General features: G+C 36.5%; 1 protein-coding gene across 1 annotated transcript in view; it reads right to left on the bottom strand.

Annotated features, from left to right (window-relative positions):
- dlgap2b (discs, large homolog-associated protein 2b) overlaps positions 1 to 18,411 on the bottom strand; it is a 100,259-nt gene extending 81,848 nt beyond the window's left edge. The window contains exon 1 of the mRNA XM_084090301.1: positions 18,062 to 18,411. The gene's annotated coding sequence lies outside the window, so the exon portion shown is untranslated. The remainder of the gene's footprint in view (positions 1 to 18,061) is intronic.
- Between the last annotated feature and the right edge of the window lie 2,237 nt (positions 18,412 to 20,648).

Genomic DNA, 20,648 nt, shown 5'->3' with positions numbered 1-20,648 from the left:
CCTACCCATGTAGATTTTTATTTAAAATTTATTTTATGTTGCTTAATGTTTCACATGCAACAGGTGAGCCAGTGCACAATTATTTTTTATGTATTTTAATTTTCTGTAGATCATTTATTTTGTCAAACTACATAAATGCCATTATCTGTACCGTATCCCAACTGTTACAATAAAACATCAATTGAGCAATATAACATGGATTTCTATTCAGTAGCCTATAAGCAATATTTTGCTTTTTATGTTAAAGACACTACTGATACCGTGAGAAATTTACATTCTCAGGAAAATAGGCGCTTATCAGTTAATCGTTAATCGATCGATAAGGTCAATCAATTAATGATTAATGAATTAATCGATAATTTGCATCCCTATCTCTCAGCCATCTCTCATTCTACGGGTTTCTTTAAATCTCCCTCTTGCTTACTGTCTCTCCTACCCCATTATGAGTTGGACACGCCAACTTGGAAGGGGGGGAGGGGGGTGGCAGCAAAACGTTTTTAGACTGCAACTCATACTGTGTGTGAAGAAAACCTAAAAAAAATAGAGTTCCCATGTATGGAAACTTTTCTTGAACATGGTCGAAAAAAATTATTAAACCATACCAAAACAACATGAATACAAAGAGTGCATTTCTAAGGACTTGGCACATGTGGTTTAAACTAGATTTTTTTTTTTTTTTTTTTAAATCCCAATTCTTTGTGGACACTTTTATGTCACTGACATTGGGGGGGAAAAACTTACATTAAAGTGTTTGTAAAGCAATAAAATGAATTTGTCAAGGGCCTGACACCTTTGCAAGGACGTGTGCATGGATGCGAATAGTCGACAAAACATCACACACCTAATTCACTGTTAATTTCCTTTCATCCTCTTACAGATCAAATCAAATTCTGTTTACTTGCCAAATGTTCCCCATCAAGGGTCAAAGAACACAACAAACACAGCAAATGTGAAATCCGGAGAAGCATAGACATCCACAGCATGGAGTCGGCCGTGACTGTGGACAGTCAATGGGTGTGTTGTGAAGCACATATTGATCGCGGCGACTCGCATAGCGATTTATCTCGATTAGTGAGACGCCCCAGGAGCAGCACAGCATCAAGCATCAACAATGAGACACGACCCATTTTTAATTGATCAGGCTCATCATACTCGGGTTGAATATAACAGTCTAACAGGATTGAGCCAAGCTGAATCGCAGCATGTGCTCACATTCAATCATTACCACCAACACTTGGCTTGTGTACGACTGTACAATGGATTTCTCAAGGGGCTGTGCTCTGGAACAACGCCAGGGTGCTATCAGTTTGATCTAATTAGAGAAGCTTTTAATCATAGAGCCACAGGAGCTCAATGTTTGCTGAGGTACCATTCAGCAAGCTTAAAGAGCTTCAGAGAAGCATTCTGTTGCCATCAATAACCACAGAATAAGTAATAGTTGTACACTGTAAAAAAAAAAGTTGTAAAATAAAACAAAGATAAGCCTGTTGAAGTACAAGGATACATACTATGTCAGTCTTTCTACTTCAAAATGCAACATTTTATTCAGTGTTACTTGCCATTTCTTTGTAATTAATTGTGAAATTTACTAGCAATTTATAGGTGAAAATTGTTCCTACATTAAATTATTTTGTTTTATGTAGAGATGCACCGATGCCGATATTTTAACTTTCTTAAGGAAAAAAATCTCTTCCAAATAATGCTGCACACTATACAGGGAACCCTCTCATTTGGTGCATTACTATAATATTAGACGTTAGAGTTAAAAAACAGAGCTATTATATTCAACTGCTATTTATTTTCAGATATAATTATTACACTCAAATAAAAACTGAAATGTTTGTATGCAACTCAGTTGGACATAAGGAAGTTTTCATAAACACTTGTCTTCATGGCAAATTTATTCAAACCTGCAAATCATTGACAGTAAATAAGCTCCTGTCTAATGTTTATTTATCGCTAACTATTGAATTATGAACCTTGGATAACTTTTCTGAGGTGAATGCAATGTTACATGACATATTGAACACAAGCTGTTTTATTGACGCCTTCCTGCGATTGAAACACTGATTAAACGATTGCAAGAGACGTGATTCATTTCGGTGAGTTGTATTGTATTTTTCAACGTACCTTCTGATGTTCATGCATGTTTTTCGAACTATAACTTGTGTTAAAGTGGATCAGCGATCTGTCACACCACATTTAAGAGTGGCAAAAAGCCATTTATTGTTTGAATTTCATGATAAAATGGGCAGAATTTCAATGCTGAGACTTAAGTACTTAAGACTTAAGTAACAAATCCTAAAGCTCTTTGTGATTATTGGATGGGAATCGCGCAACAATACATTTTTGAATAGGGAAAACCGCAGACCTGGCAACCCTGGCTTAACCTAAGGGTGATTCATAAGGTCAAAGAGCCTGCTTTAACATCACTATTTTTTTTAGGTTTTCTTCACACACAGTATGAGTTGCAGTCTAAAAACGTTTTGCTCATGTCATAATGTCAGTAGACAAGGGAGATTTTAAAATGAGTGGTTCATTCATAAATCCGCAATATTGTAACTTCATGCTGTGGAAATACAAATCGGAAGACAGAACACAACGAGCACTGCGCTGAAAAGGGGCGGAGCTACATAAGGTCTATAAGAAGTATTTTAATTATTTGGTAAAATCATTATATCTAAAACTAACTCTCTCTAAGTACTAGTTATTTTGAAGTCTCAACATTCAATTTACATTCAATCATGTTAACTGAGGGGTACTTCAAATTCAATTTAGCAATTTTTAATTTGGCACGCAACATTATCTTAAAAGTTAAAAAGATAAAATTAACCCGTTTACATCAGTTTACTTACTAATGTTTATAACTCATACATGATGCATTTCATGTAGAAAGATGCATTTTATATAAGTTTTAATCCCTGCATGAATTCCACAGAAGAATGACAGCATAAAGCTTGGCAATACATGCTTCTGTCCAAAATATGGAAGGGAAAAGAAATCCACACAAATAACCAATTATTATAAGTTAACATGTATTATCAACTATTATCAAGGTAACTCTATTCATTAAGAAGTGCATTAAAATGCATAAAACCTAATTTAAGTCTCTAATAACATATATGTAATATATGATATTGAATATATTAAAAAGCTAAATCTGTATATTTTTTCTTTGAATAAAATAATTCTCAACTCCCTGTGTCTTCGACAAAAATTATCTTCGAAATATGAACAGCATCCCTCAGATGTGGGTCGGGCATCTTTACTAATAGCCGTTTCAGTGATGTAACATCAGTCCCACCAGGGGCCTTGAATCTGCCCCTCCCACACAAGGGCCACAATGGAGCCAAACCGTTCAGTGTAAGAGGATGGAGAGAGAAGCCTTGATCAGCATGTATAATACATACTGCATGTAAACACCCACAGAGCGAGATCAAGGAACCGCTCTCACTGTCTTTTTTTGGGGATATGGGGATCCTTCCTCTAAGAGCTGTAACCGGTTGCTAAGCAACACACAGGATCTGCTACTGTATGTCAATGGCATTGTAGCATTGATTTACAGTAGGTCTCCAACAATTATACCAGAGCATATCTTATTGCCGAACAGAGAGATGTTGAAAAGAGCTAGTATCACGGGTATCATGGACAAAGAAGGAACAATGCAAACATTAATTTTTTGTTTACACTGAATGTAAAAAAAAAAAAAGAAGCATGTTCTCCAACGGGTTTCATGCTCACAACAACCCCATACTAGTTCAGGTCATTGACCCTGTGGTGATTTTATGATGCTTCTTGCACGTTTCACAACAGTAGCCGCGTTTCCATTACCCTTCAAATTGCGCAAATTGAAATTGCGAATTGAAAATACGCCCAATGGAAACACTTAATTTTCGCAAAAACTCCCATATATCGCAAAAAAGGTTTTACGCTTGCATGAGGTGGTTTTTCAGGCAATTTGAAAAATTTGTATTTCGCAAAACTGCAATGGAAACAGTTTTTGCGCATTTACAGGTCACCTGACGTAGATGACACGGTGTGTTTGGACAGAAGACGAGACCGAGTTCTTCATAAAAGACAAAAATATTACGGGAATACTGGATTCTAAACAACAAAGAAATGCCACAATTTATCAGACCTTGAAGCAGAAATGAGGGAGAAACACCCAGAAACACCTCATATGTGCCGCTCCCAGTATAAGGGGCTTTCCTTGCCATTAATGCTTGAATAACACGCCTACGACTCCTTCTATTAAAAAATAATGTCTAGTTACTGGGATATACGTAAACCTACCAACATCCGTTGCCATGATTTTTGGAATGACTTATCAGTCGCATAACATCGGTTAATGGAAACACCGTCATTTTGCAATAGTTTTTTATCGACATTTAGAAAATATCACAAAAGTTTTGCGCAAATCTGTAATGGAAACGCGGCTAGTGTCTGGCGTAAAAAGCGTTCAGTTTTATCTGCAAACAGATGAGCGTGAATCTGGCAAGGTTTTATTACATTGGTTGTTGTACGTTTCGCGGCAGTTCAGAAATTAAATGTCCGGTGAGTGATGCTAAAAGTTTAATATTCGCTTGTGTTTGAAAATTATGTACCACTTACACTAAACCCTACCCATTCATTGCTGGTTAACAAAAGAAAACTTAGATAAAACGCATTTGCTAAAACAACCGTGCCATTTTAGCTAGCTTCTACAAGTCTTTGAGCTCTTTTATCACAAATCCTGTTTCACATTCTGATGAAATGTACACTGTGACTTTTGGCCCGATAGTGGTCAAAACCCCATGCATTTTGTGGATGAACATTGTTTTGGTTGTGCTTCGGCTCTGCGTGATTGTGTGGATGAATATGGTTAAATCATACTGCTCATAAAACATTTACTACTAGTCTTAAGAGATATAACCAGTTTAGATGGAAAGGATCTCAAGCTGACTAGCTGAAGACGTTACTGTAGTTTTACCCATTTATAGACACGATACTTCCTTGAAAATATCTAAAACTGAAGGATTTGAAATGTTGTAAAAGCGACACAGAGATGGCATTTTTATTAAAATGTCCACCTTTCTCACTCGTTGTGACAACTAACCTCTGCCACTCCCACATTATACAATCGTCAAAGTAGCCGGAGCAACTTTTCTCTATTTACGAGACACACACGGGCGAGTGACATATTTACGCAACTTCCAGTAAAATTCACCCCACCCGTCTAAAGTATAAACACTTATAATAGGCTTACCATAGTGAATCAAGGTAAGACAAAAACACGTTTTGGGAAGATGATCACATGTTCATTTTGAACAAAAAAGTTACACTGTGTACCTTTAAATGACAACAATCATGATCAGTAATCAAGATTACAATTTTGAGCAAAATAATTGTGATTTTCAGCCATTATGCAGTGTGACTATAATATGTCTAAGTTTTCATTGACTCAAGGTACGTTTACACGACACCGTTTTCATCTAAAAACGTAAAACGTTTTATGCATTTTGGCCGTTTGTTTACACAAGAACGATATTTGGGTGGCTGAAACGCAAACTTTTGAAAACGGGTTTCAAAGTGCACGTTTTTGAAAACAGTCTCTGTGTAAACAACAAAAATATGAATCTCTGAAGACGATGATGTCATGCACAGGCGTATTACGTGTTCAGTCTATAGTGTTTCATCGCCATCTAATGGCCTGGCAGCAGAATACAGCGTTTTCGCGGATCCATGTGAATGGGGATCATATTGACAATGGTGTCGTCTCAAAGGAAAAACTTCTCCGTTTTAAGTATTTTATTGTCGTGTAAACGTACCCTCAAACTATAGATTAAAATTCCCAAATAAAACTAGACTAAACAGGATAGGTTGAATAAGTATGGTTAAACCTAAAAAAGGACATTTGACACAGGACTAATTTTAAACAAAATTTAAAAGAAAAAACAGCTGACAAAATGAACGCTAGTCTGAACGTATAGCCTAAGAAGAGCTCCCGCTCAAACAGAAGCGCAGGACTGTAGACCTGTGCCAACACACCACTGCTTTATATAGCCTGTGGCTGGATGAGTGTCCACTCGGTGTCTCTCAGCCCTCCTGCTTTCTCTCAGGCCAGCTGCTATAGGGAGGACTGAAGACCTTATCATGCCTGTCTGCTCCACACACACACACACACACACACACACCAGCTGGGTCTATCCCAGGATCCCACACTTTGGAATCAGGATCCAACACATTTAGTTTCAGGTTATGTCACACCTGTGCTGTGCTTTATCAGATACACAGTTGTTTAACTGGATATTTCACACAAAAGTCATTGTTTTAAAACCTGCTAGATATTCATTAATATGTGATAAGAAGTTGGGGTATAAAAAGTATAGAGAAATTCCATTTAGGTGAAGGTATGGATACTGCATTAAATGTTATTCTTTTAAACATCAAAGCATGTAACCAAAAGAATACTTGAGTGAAGGTTAAAAAGGTTTTACATTAATTTAACTTACACTACCAGTCAAAAGTTTGAAATAATTAAGATTTTTTAATGCTTTTGAAACATGGTCCTTATTAACATTATAGTATGCTGATTTTGCGGTTATTATTAATGCTAAAAAAGTTTTTGTGGAAACACATTGTGATACAGTGCGGGGGTTTTTTTCAGGTTTCTTTGAAGATTAGAAAGATCAAAAGAACAGCATTTATTTGAAATGGAAATCTTTTGTAAAATGATGTCTTTATTGTCCCTTTTTATCAATTTAATGCATCCTTGCTGAATAACAGTATTATTTAGGCTTATTATTTTAAATCTTACTTGCCCAAAACCTTTTAACTGTACTGTATCACACAAATATGAAGCAGCTCAACTGTTTAACATTAATAATAATACAAAATATATATTGAGTCTCAAATCAGCATATTAGAATGATTTCTGAAGGATCATGTGACACTGAAGACTGGATTAATGATGCTGAAAATCAGCTTTGTCATCACAGGAATAAATTACATTTTGAAATATATTCAAATACAAAACAGTTATTTGGAATTGTAATAATATTTCACAATATTACTGTTTTAACTGTAATAATAAATGCAACCTTGTTGAGCATAAGAGAGTGATAGTGTAAGTATAAAAATACTTTTTACAAGTACATTTTTCTTTGCTTAAGAAATAGTCTGATGAAATCAAGAGACATACTGTAGGAGATTTGCACAAACTTTGCAGAGTAACCTACATTTCTAAGATTGTCCTCAATTTCTCAAAGACTTTGTACAGAAACTATACATCTTTATAGTTTATATATAGTTTATACAGTGGCTGTTTATGGTGGGCATTTTTATTTACAGGACAATAGAGGTGGGTGGGCAAGAGAGGGGAAATGGGGTTGGGACATGATGACCCAGTCCAGAGTCAAACCCTGTGGGCCAGTCCTCCTCAAGAGCAAGTGCACTCACTTCCGCACCACTGCTCAGACACTCAAGCCAATTTCGCCCATCGTAAAACGCATTGCTTCAGGACAGAAGCTCTGTTTTTGGCTGCTGATATTGTGCTGAGTTATGAAACTTCTCTTCACAAGGACAAATAATAATAGTCAAAAGTTAAAGGTAGGGTAGGCAATTTCGGAGAGGCTAGCAATAGCAAGCTAGCTTTGAAAGCATAAGATCGAGCGATTTTTGCAGGTTGTGCAAAAAAAACAAAAAAACATGAAAGTGAGTGGTATTTACACCCACTCGAGCGATTTGTTTGCTAAACTAAAGAAGCCATTGAGCATCGTAGAGAGGTTAAAAGGAATTGGATTGGATTAAACTCGCCAATAGTGCGCCAGGTGGATAAGCCTGTTTGTGATTGGTCCATGCAAATTTGTAACGGAAGCAGGATAGAAGAATGTACAGGTTTCCAGCCTGAGCTGCAGGGCGAAATCAAATCGCCGGCAGATCAGGCTGGGTTTACCCAGTCTAACCCTACCTTTAAATAAAACAATTTAATTAGCTTGTTAGCTCAGTAGCGGGAGGGAAGATACTGATATGTGTGCAAGAAGCGAGAGCAAGAAATGACTTGTGCGACTTCTGCACAACATTACGCAAACCTGCAATAATTAAATGTTTAATAATACAAATATACAGCACTTTATGTATTTAATCTACCTTTGTTAACCAATGTCTTTGCTGCTGACCTTCGATTATTCAATTTAACCATACCAATGAGTAAAAATTATTTAAAATAAACATCCCATTTGTGTTTCATTTTTTGCTTTTATTGCTGAAGTGTGTTGAACCTTCTACTCCTGCATCCTGTTCTTCACCAATCCAGAAAAGCAGCACAGCTGAAAGGTTTGTTTGAACTGTGCCCTCTACTGTACAGGCGTGAATTTGCATTTACTTCAGCCTGATGAGACCAAACTGCAAAAAAAAAAAAAAATTAAAAAATACAAAAAGTTCCATCATCCCTAGAGCACTACGATGAAATACCATAATTTGAGTCACTCTCGTCCTCTGTGATTGCAGCTTCTGTTCTGATCTTTGGCCCGAAATATGAGGGAAAAACATAAAAGTGCGCATCAGCCTACGTATGGGTCGAAGTAAATGTTAAAAACTATGTTATTGTGCTAATTATTATAGTAAAAGTCTTAATAATGATGATAATAATACTAAATGGAATCTCAAACACAAAATTATATCAGAAGTGCATATTAAATCTTAGCATATAGAAAGACATGCAGTTATTATTGCAGTATTTTGCTAGCACACAGCTTAAGGCTCCACTTTAAATTCTAAAATTATTTTCTTATAAGATCTAAGAAAGACTCAATTTCATAATAAATATTGGATCTGTTTGTAGTAAGCGATTGAAGGTGTCATTTCAAATGGCTATATGTACTACATGCAGATTTGGACAAAGTTATGAAATTTGTAAGGCTCTCTTCCAATATGAGTTGGAATTTGAATTAAAATGGCCAATATTCCCCAAAAGCTGATCCAGTGTATTTATACTAGGTAATGAATTGTAGTGTCTCAATAGCCAGAAAAAAAACCTACGCCAGCACTCCTGGGAGTCCACCCATGCGAACAAGGTAATGAAGTTGTCACATTAAGATCGAAAGACTTTGCAGCTTACATTTGAGCGAAACCTCGAGCCCTGAAGCAAAGCCCAATGCTACATGAATTATAGCTTTAGCTATGTTAGAAATGTATAAATGTGGAAAAATCTTTGTGTTTGTTCACCCCTAGAGCCAATAATGTTGCAATAACAGTTGCAGTGTCAGTAATGTTGGCAGAAGGACTCTTAATCTGGACTGTCTCTGATGGAACACAGATAAATATCCTTGCAGAAGCAACTGGAGTCCAATAACTGGCTGGCACAGAGGACATTTCTAACTACTCTTTTGGAGATCATTGATACAGTACAAGCATTATGGTTGCACTCATCTGATAACAACTCTTCATTCACTACCACTCAAAGGTTTGGAACTTTTTAAAATGTTTTTTAAAAGAAGACTCTTATGTTAATCAAGACTGCATTTATTTGATGATCAGAATATTAGAATGATTTCTGAAGGATCAAGTGACTCTGAGGACTGGAGTAATGATGCTGAAAATTCAAATAAATGCAGCCTTGATGAGCATAAGAGGCTAAAAACATTAAAGAATATAATTTATTCCAAACTTTTGACTGGTAGTATATACCACAAAAATATATTTTAAATTATTTTATCTTATTATTCTATAACTTCATCATCATCAAGCAGAAAAATCCTAGTAACAACATCCTTTGTTTTAATCAAAATCCTGGCACAAACTTAAAGCTTCCTTTAAAATATACTGATATTCACATTTCTATTACCTTAACCCTATGCATAAAGGGGATCAAACTGACCCAACAGGGTGATTTTGTTTTAATATTTTATCAATAAAAACATTTCTTTATTTGATAATCCATGAATTCCTCAAACAACTTGTTTCCGACCCCATTATTTTTCATATTTTGTGGTCATATGGGAGAAATTTACATTTGTGTATCACTACCCCAAGAATGCATATGTAAGGGTTATGTTTAGTTCTGTTAGTTCATTTGTGTTTTAGTTGGGTTTTGTTCTGTTCCTGTTTGCCTGTTTTCCCAGTGATTGTTTGTTTCTATGGTTACAAATGAGTTTATTGTTTAGTCCCACCTGTCTCTTGTTTAGCTCCTCGTTATCCCTGAGTTCTTTCTTTGTCTTGCACTGTACTTCTATTACGTGTTCTCCAGAGAACTCCTGTGTGGATTATCTTGTTTTATGTTTAGTACTGCACAAAATCCCTCTCCTCTTCACTTGTTTAACCAACTTTGACAGCATAAAGGGGGTCAAAATGACCCTTATTCATTTCCCATGAATTTTGCATTTAAAATTTTATCGTTTGTACTGCATATAGACAAGAGAAGTAAACAAACATGTTTGACATATCAAAACATTTGTGTATCATTAGTTCTTTTAATCATTTTATAAACAGGACACTGATTTTATGAAGAAAAGTCCAGTGTGTGTCATTTTGACCCCCTTTATGCATTTGTGTAGGTTTTTTGGTTTGTGAATTCTAGGGTTAACTATGTTTTCCAAGTGTAACAGACTCAGTTTTAAAATTGTGGGTTGGCTTTTCCAGTAACAAGGCTATTTTTTCAACAACGAGCAGTGAAGTGTGATAAACAGCTATTGCTATTTTTAATGTCACATTGTATTGCACACACAGAAAACGGAAGCAATAAACAAACACACTCTTTTAGTACATTCTCTATCAAGTAGCACTGAAAAGTCTGAATCAGTTGTTTTATAAATTGTATTCAGTAAACGTTTCTCTGTTCAAATGTGCCAGATTATTGGGCTTAATTTTTAATATATATATATATATATATATATATATATAACTTTTTTGTGAGTGAGGAAACTGGGGAGAACATTTCTCTAGAAAAAACATTAGACTCGTCTTTTCCGCAGTATGCTTTTCTGTTTAAAGACTCAATGAATCAATAAAATCAATAATTAAGAGAATGATGAAAATGTTTTAAGAAAGAGTAAACAAGCTCTACCATCTGCTGCCTGCTTGACATTTGACTGCTCACAGTCCTGTCCTGCTAACAGTCCTCTCTCGTATGGCCGCTTCCAGGCGGAATCTTGTCTTCCCGTGTGAACGTGACACGCAGCCTATTGAACACCGGCAGGGCTCTTGGCAATAGAGCAGGAAATGGAGGGACGCTTAAGTGTGTGGCCAAAGGACAGACAAGCAAAAGCCTGTTCTAACACATATGAATCCCATTTCACCAAAAAAGAAAGAAAGAAAAAGACCCTTGTGAAAAAGAAGTGTGCTTATGTGTACTTGTAGTGTTAAATTGTAAAAGTATGTTAAAAAAATACTGTATTTGCAGATAATATAATATTAATGAAATAAAAGGCCACTTAAAGAGAGTCCACTTTCATGACTGTTTCTTTAACTGAAGTACACTTTAAAAAGTGCACTTTGTTATAATGACAAATAAAAAGTTTTATTTTAAAATACTTTTTAAATCATTATGTTTTGATAACCTTTTGTTGTGCTTTTAAGAAGTACACATATTTTGATGTGTTGACTAACATACATGATTTTTGCACATAGTATACAATTTTATATTCAATTTTAACTGGAGTGTGCTGTTTGACATTAAAGTTAATATATTTTAAATGTTCTAAATGGCAGCTTCATCATTATAAATGTGTAATGACAACGATATTTAAATTCATGACATGCATACAATTTCAATAGAAATTACATTATACATATTAATTTGCCATAAATGCTTGAAAATAGAAGTAATTATGAAATTACATATAACAATGTACTTAAGTCCCACATAACTGGGTCAAACGGCACGCTTAAGTTCAACTAATTGCATTTAATATAAATGTAACCTATAAAACATTTTCATTTTATTGCAATTAACATCCAGTTTAAGGTCCGAACAAAATATACATTCCAGTTCGCACTTGAGTGTATTTTTTAAAGTATATTACTTTATATATTCAACCTTTATAACCCCCCGAGGGTCGCAGAACAGTGGCTTAATTGAGAAAAAAGCACCATTAAACCATTATAAAGTATAACTAGTCCACCCAACTTTTGTACTACATTCTGAGTGTTCTAAAGCCATTTGATAAGTTTTTACTGAAAATCTTGCTTTATAGACATCGTATGGAAAAGAGACGCTTGGAAATTCTGCTAAATAATTTATCTTGTCTTCGGCAAGGGTTTTGTGCTTTGTAACTTTGTATATCATTTACAAGCACAACCAGATATATTACACACAAAATTTTGCCAAAGTAGTTTCTATTATCCATTGTCAATATGGTAGCGATGTATGAAGCACAGAGTTAACTTCCAAACCAAGCAGCTCTATATTGGTAAATGTGGCAGATTCACTTGTTAAAAGCAACAAAAAAAAGTTCCGATATGAATTCTGCATGGAGAAATTGTTTACTTCTTCAGATTTCAGACCGTGTGGATTCCTATTTAGATGACTGCAAGGAGATGACTGTGTTTTTCGTCTGAAAAACTGTGTACATTGTGTATTTTAATTTTGTATATCATCGCAGTCAATCAGACACCTTGTACTGTATCTCTAAAAACGCTATCTATGCTTCTGTCATTATGTTATTAACATTTGACCAAAATCAAGTGAGAACGTGTCAATTACGAGCTATAGGCAAAACAAGTGAAATATGTCAATTTTGGTCGAAGTTGAGGTTTTCTAAAAATAATTGTCCATTAAACCCTCGTCTTGCGATCCCACTGCTCCAAATAGCAATTAAACATCTAAAATGATATTTATTTGTACATTTTTGGAGAGGTGTACATAAATCCTTCCTTTGTTTTAATAATCCATGATAATCCATAATAAAACCCTCAGCATACGTTTGGTATCGTTGAAAAGCAAAGCATTCCAACTTTGTGAATATTCATAGCGAATTCTCGATGGCATTAGTCTGAACCAATGAAATGTGATTTTCAAACCCATGCTGATGTAAACAAAACCAGCTTGTCGCAATAATGCCTTCGGTGATTAATCAAAACACTCCGCGCATGTATTGTGATATCATGAATATATACAACTACTTCAGTTATAATGTTCTTTTTAAAAAAGAAAGGAAAAAAAATGACTGACCCCAAACTTTTGAACGGTAGTGTTAAATGTTTTCAAAAGATTTCTATTTTAAATAATTGCTGTTCTTTTTTTAAAACTTTTTATCCATCAAAGAATCCTTAAAGTATCACAGGTTTTTAAAAATGATCATGTGACTGAAGACTGGAGTAATGGCTGATGAAAATACAGCTTTCCATCAAATAAATAAATTACATTTTAAAGTATATTCAAATAGATAACCATTATTATTATTTATAAATTGTAATAATATGTGTGTGTGTGTGTGTGTGTGTGTGTGTGTGTGTGTGTGTGTGTGTGTGTGTGTGTGTGTGTGTGTTTTGTATCAAATAAATGCAGGCTTGATAAGTATCAGAGAATTCTTTCAAAAACATTACAAATAGTAATTTTAAGGTATGGTTGCTACTAGGTGATTTTGCTTTGGAACCTTCAGAAAACTTTTCCAACAAATCATTCTTTTTGTAGGACTTTTAATGGAGAATGTTTAAATAACAAGAACTCATTTTGCAAAATTTGCTCATTCTGACTCATTTTGCCAGCACGGGTCACATATAGTGTTTCTTGAGTAAAGAAGACACTCTACTTACTCAAAGAACCAATTCTTTATTTACCCTTGCATTGCAAACCAGCAGAGACACTCCGAACTTTGTGCGGCACTTCATTCACAATAGAGGCGGGGTGGAGATATGAGTTTTGACTGACAGTTTGAGGATTCAGTGGAGTTACGAGGTTAAGTCACAAGCATTATTTAACACTTTTCATTGGTTAAATATTTGCAAAACCCACAGACAGACATAACGGGGTGACCAATAGTAAGGATTTATGAAATAAAAAAAAATGACAGAATATGGAGATATAAGGTTTCCGCCTGACAGTGAAGATATTTAGCATTTCAGTATTCCAGAATTTTATCAAGTATTTCAAAGAGATTTGTATTCAATGCCTGCTGGCGGTTGAAGAATCTTTGTGTTTCTTTTCAGCTTGATCTGACACAGTCGAAGCTACACTGACCCTTCTTGCCAATTATCTGCTGAGTCATTAAGAAGAGCTGGGGTAAGGGCAGATGTTATGATCTATGGCCCGATGTGTCATCAGGCTTTTGTAAATCTAAATATAAATGCGAGAAGAGAGCAGCCCACATCATCTGCTTCATTATGGTGGAGATTCACAATATTACAGAGGATTCGAGTGGAGCGGAGCTGGTCGCCACCCACTCCTGTTAGCTCCCACCCACCCACCTACACACACACACACACACACACACACACACACAAACACACATAGGCATAGACTTAATTAATGCCAGTTAATCACAATTCCATCAAAAAGCAAACAGGCTGCTGAAGTGACTACACACACAGAGAGAATCCATGATCTGCTGCGAATCCAAAAAGCACTAGCTCCATTCTGAGGAATGTGCTGAACGAAAAGGGAAACACATGCGCACAAACACACACACACACATACGTGCACACGCGCACCCTCTCACGCACGGTCTCCATGGAAACAAGCGGAAGAGCGGCCCGTCCCACTCTCTTCTGTGGACCGACAGAGGATGATGAGAAAGAGAGAGGAAGAATGAAAAGAGATTCAAAATACAGAGAGAGAACAGCAGAGACAGAAATAAAGCAGAGAAAGCATCACTTTGTAAGGGAATATTGCATGAAATCAGGCTCGGTTTGTGTTACAGACAGTATCAGCACACTGTTCAGAGTGTGTGTATCTGGAATCCCGAGCAGAACTCGAAGCCAAACGCTGCCTTGACACCCAACAGCTGAAACGGTGGGAAACACTGCACTGCACCACAGCACTAATGTATACAGCATCCAGGAAACCCCCTCTTGTGTGCACTGAATACTAATAACCGTGATATGATTGGCTAGCACTGATGTACGACCGGTGTTCTCCGGTAAAACCGTGTCACATACATGACTTAGATGCTCGTATGAAGTTTCCTAGAAAGGGAAAAACGAGCAGGCTTTTGTACAGTGAAAAAGAACAGCGGAGATACCATGGTACAGTCAGGAAATCACAAGGTTATATCATTATATTTTTAATATTTAATGTACTTTGTGATTACCTTATTCATATGCAATTGTATTTGCAAAGTACACCAATCTATATCAAAGAATACCATGGTATTACCTGTACATGTAAAAAAAACATGGTAAAAAGTAGCTTCCCAGGCAACTCATTACTTTTACATTCATACATAGGCTACTAACTATTATCCAAAGCAACTTAAATTGCTTTACTGTTTGAGATTCATGCTCATAATTCCAAATACTTAAATTGTTCTTAAATGTTATAAAATTATTGATTCATTGAAAAAAAATATTAATTATATATATATTAGTGCTGTCAAATTGTTTAATTAATAAATTATTAATAAATTGATTAATTGCATCTAACATAAACATTTGTATATATACATAATATATGTATATATATATATATATATTATATGCAATTGATCAATTTATTAATAATTCATTCATTAATAAGTTTGACAGCACTTATACACACACATACACATATATTGTTTCTATAACATTTAAGAAAAATGTAAGTATTTTGAATTATGAGCAAGAAGCTCAAACAGTAAAGCAATTTAAGTAGCAATTTGTTTTATATAAAAAATAATAAATATAAATCATGAATAAGTAATATGTAAATTAATCCAATTAATCCAATGAATGACTCATTAAATGAATCATTTTTTGAACTGTATTATTTACACAAACCATCTGACAAACTAATTAGTAAAATTATTTGGGCTTCCAAGTGCTACATTTGTGAGAATGGTAATTTCTGCCTGTAAAGTTTACATATATTATAATGTGATATTAAAACAGTGATGCACTGTAGGTTGTAAATGTAAATGTTTTGTCATGCTACACACTCATTGGGAAAAGTACTCGTTTCTGGAAAAAAGGGATGTCAAAAGTTACTCTGATACCAAGTCAATACTAAAATGATAAAGATAAGAGTCTTTCTGTGGTATTGTTAGTAGCAAATTCAATTGGCACTCACACAGCATCTGATTAACCGGTGGCTTTTGCTGACGTGTATTTGCGCACATGCTCTGTGGAGAGCTCTCATGACTCAAATCTGATTTGGATAAAAATATCAGAGCTGTGAATTAGACCTAAGGCCTGTTGCATGAAGCTAGTTAAACAAAGTCTGAGTTTCAGAGTAGGTTTAGAGTTGACAAAACCAAAAACAATCCAACCAGGTTTAGATCAGATTCAACAGGCTCGGAATAAACGTTCTCTGTCAACTCAGGGTTTGATCCAGAGTTTGTGATTAACTCTGAAGCGTGTACACCCGAAAGTGTGACACGTGCAGCGAACAGCCAATCACACGGGACATGGAGAGCGTCAGATTGATTCACTTCTCGCGAGAGAGCAGCACAATTCACTTCTCTCTCATTTATTTCTTTCTTTTATGATACACTTACATCCCATTGTTTTTGTCCGTACTGTACAATTAAAGTAAAGTCAACAAGTTTTAGTGTTGTTTCGACCCCACTGTTCTTCAAAATATCTTATTTTGTGTTTCACAGAAGTAAGAGATACATACAGGTTTTGAATGACATCTCTTTAAGTAGTAACCCAGCATTGTCATGGAAATGTCCAAAAAACGTGGTGTTACTATGGTGCATGTCAAAAAAAAAACTTGACTACAATATTAAAAAAATAAATGAATAAAAATGCATTGCATTACAATGGGGCATGTTCAAAATGGTAATATGGTAAAACATGGTATCATATAGTAAATGTGCAAAAAAAACATGACATTACTAGGGTACATGTCCAAAAACATGGTAATATGTGTTATTTTTTGTTATTGGCAGTCTAAGTGTTTGTAAAGTTTCACTGGGTATGTAATTTTTGTATATATAGTGTGTGTATACCTGTTCATTGAGTTTTTCATTTGCCAGCATCATACACAAATATTACATGCAGGTGAGAACATTGTGTTTCAGGCTGGAGTCGTGATTGAGCGTGTGCTTGAGATTCTGAACACTATCGGTTAGCAAATCACAGGTCTTTGCACTATAATGCTTCTCGTATGAGTTACGCAGTGACAGAGGTAGAGCGACAATATTTACACAGTCTTGCTCACTTGAACACATAATCTCATTCACACTAGCACACACAGTCTAACACACTCACACACACATAGACGCGAGTGTGTGAGAGGTGCTGATGGCTGTCAGATGCTCAGCCCCTGCAGTGTGGAGAGTTTCAAGTGAGCTGAAGACGCAGCAGACGTTTGGCTCAGTGTGTAACAGAGCGGCCAAGGGAGAAAGACAGAGAGAGATAGAGACGAGATAGGATGAATCTTCATCAGTCAACCCGAGCACAAGGGTTTCACACGACTTCTCATGCCGGCGAGCCTGGACCCGAGAACCTTACACAACCTCTAGTCCGCCTCCTACCGCGCACCACGCAAACGCACGGGAACTCGATGTGCCCCGCGTAGCTGTTGGCATGTCCTCGCGTGAAGGATGCCCTGCCGTTAGGCAGCAGAGCATAAAATCACATCTCTCCGCTTGGAGAAGGTTGCAGTATTGCTAGGCAACGTTCCTGCAACATTCCCACTCTCTTTCTGGCCTCTCCAGTTCAGAAATAGAGGTACAGCCTGTGCCCGCTACACTTGAGCAGATGTTAATGTCTCCATTGAATTAGAAGATCACACGGTAACAGCGTTGCAACCTAAGTCACGGACACCTGTACCAGAAATGCGCTCACTTAGATATAGACCTACGGCGGTTTACGAATCAAACTGAAAAAACGACATTCAGGATTAACTCTGACACATTCCCCAACACCAAATCAACAGGACAAGCTTCATTCATTTCTCAGAGCAACTGGTTCTTCAGTGATACGGACTTATTCTGATTGGACTTACCTCTGTGCAGGAAGCATCACATATAAGTCTTCTTCAAACCATCCCAGAAAACCAAAGGATAGTTATGAGAGAGAGAGAGAGAGAGAGAGATTACCAGGGAAAAATAAAAAAATAAAATCACACACACAGGCTGATAGTCCAAGCAGCCTGGGGAAAAAAAACCCAGCTACTCTCTGTCTTTTCCCGTTTTACCGTTCCCCCCTCTCTCTGCTGTCTCTCTTTCCCGTCGCCTCCCCAAGAGCAGAGGAGTGGAGAGGAGAGGAGCCGATCTCCCCAGCGCTGTGTTAAGCTGTGCGTTTAGAGCTCCTCTGCAGCGATCTCGGCATCTTCCACGGACTCCACTGGTACACAGCAAAACATGGAGCCAGATACCGGATTCAGGATCGTTGATTGCCACTGGCCCCTGCTCACTCAGGAATACTAATCTGTATTCTTCTTACTTCATCTCTATCATATGTCATCCTATTCTGCTCTCAATGTAAATGTCAAAACCATGCCTCATATCCAGTTTGGGGGGGGGGTGTTAAAATCCATCCTGTTGAAAAAGGAATCCTCTTTCTCTTATGATGAGGATGATGATGGTGATGATGTCACTGTTTCATTTTTTTCATTTCTGCATCATTGTCATCACTGATGGACGCAACCTGAGATGGCCGCATTAGGATGCCCATAATTTCCCTTTGGGAAACACATTAGTGCACTTAGGAGAGATGCTAATCGCTAGGTTGTTAACAATTACAACATGTTTTGTCTTGGAAACCTTATTGTCGGATCTAATTTTAAAACAGAACAGAGTTGATTGCAGTGTCTGGTGCTAATATGAGACCGAGCTAGCTTAGCATTGAACTTCGGTACTCTCTTAAATTATACTGCCAAATATGATAAAGTCTGAGTCAAAGTTTAAAGCAAACATTTGCTAGTACTTTTGCTTCACGTAGGTATTTTTTCCCATCATTTGGTGTGCAACACGTATATAATGTTAAATATTGTATGATGTTTTATTAAAGGTGCAGTTTGTAAGAATGACAGCTAGTGGTCGAAATCGGTACTACAGTCCAAATTTAAAATATCGGAGATCGTTGTTTCCCCCACCCCCTCCTCCTCAGACTCAACGCTCACGTGGGTTGCCAGTTTAAGGACACGCAACAGGAACGAGTGCAATTGACAAAGCCAAGGAGACTTACACACTTGTAAGTTGATGAGTTGATTTATCCGCGTTTTAATATGCTGAAAGTGCGTAGGCACCTATTGAAATCGTTGGTGTTCTTCTTCTTCTTCTTCTTCTTCTTCTTCTTCTTCTTCCACTCTGGAAGTCTATGGCAGCCCATAGAATCGCTTGCGGGAAAGTTATGAAATTTGGCACACTGATAGAGGACAGTCTGAACAGTCACCATAGCATATTTAGAGTCTCTAACTCAATCCTTCTAGCGCCACTAACTGTCCAAAGTTTCACTCATGTTTATGCTAATAACCTTTGAACCGTAAGGGCCAGTAGCAAAAATCTTTTTTTTCCTGCAGCCTATGACGTCATTTTCCGTCATGAAATTTTTTTCGCCATTTTGAATATTTTGAAAAACCTACTTTTTCTAACTCATCCTTGACGGTTGCTCTGATTTTCACAAAAATTGAACCAGATCATCTTCAGACCATGGCGACAAAAAGTTATGGAATTCAAGTTGATTCGTCAAACTGTTCTCGAATAACGTGTGAACTAATTTTACATAGCGCTTGCAAAAACAGACGCTTTATCGTATTCAGACCAAACTTAGTAAATGTCATCACAAGCATGACTTGAGGTGACATGCAGCGTTTCGGCGCAGCGCCACCTACTGGTCCGTAGATACGAAAAATTGCATGGGGGTAATCTTTGAAGGATGAACAAATAATGATATGGTCATCACATTAAAATAACATTTAAATATGATAATATTTGAGTTTTGAAGTGCTGGAAAAAGATGTGTGACGTACTTGAAAGGATTTTACTATTCCTGCCAAACTTCCATGGTTACAGTTAGTGTTACTACATTAAATCCATGGTGAATGTTGCTGATATGTGGACTTAAAGCCTATAACTAGTTCATTCATGGCACAATGTTTCTCCTGGTTTCCACGTCAGCGCTGTTTGATCCGTTAATGACAGAGAAATTGAAATGCTTCTCATTAGATCTCGCAGCGATGTTATTACTTCTGTGGCAAATTCAAATGCAAATGCTTCCTTTACTGGATCTCTTAGCGCCGTGTATTAACAGTGTCGCTAGATCAAGATTGGCTCGCGGTGCACTGACATTGGTCCAAACTGATAAACAGTCCGAGAAGCACAAAATAGCGTAGCACAGTTTCATTCCGCTTTCATTACATTTGCCATTTGTGGTGGTCGTGCCAGCGATGTAATGAAAATATCAAGCGCTATACCGAACATTTTTTATATCATTACCGACAATGGTGTACTGTCGATAAATATTTTTATATTTTATACCGTTTTATCGCCCAGCCCTATATTTTATGGTGCTTTAATTACAGTGTAATTATACAAGTAAGTGCTGAGTTATATAATTAGGTTTAGGGTTAGGATTTGGTTTAGGTTTAC

This window comes from Abramis brama, assembly GCF_963993115.1.
Source record: "Abramis brama genome assembly, chromosome: 18".
Lineage (NCBI taxonomy): Eukaryota > Metazoa > Chordata > Actinopteri > Cypriniformes > Leuciscidae > Abramis > Abramis brama.
Note: the sequence above shows the minus strand (reverse complement) of the source record. Positions and strands in the feature narration are given on the sequence as shown.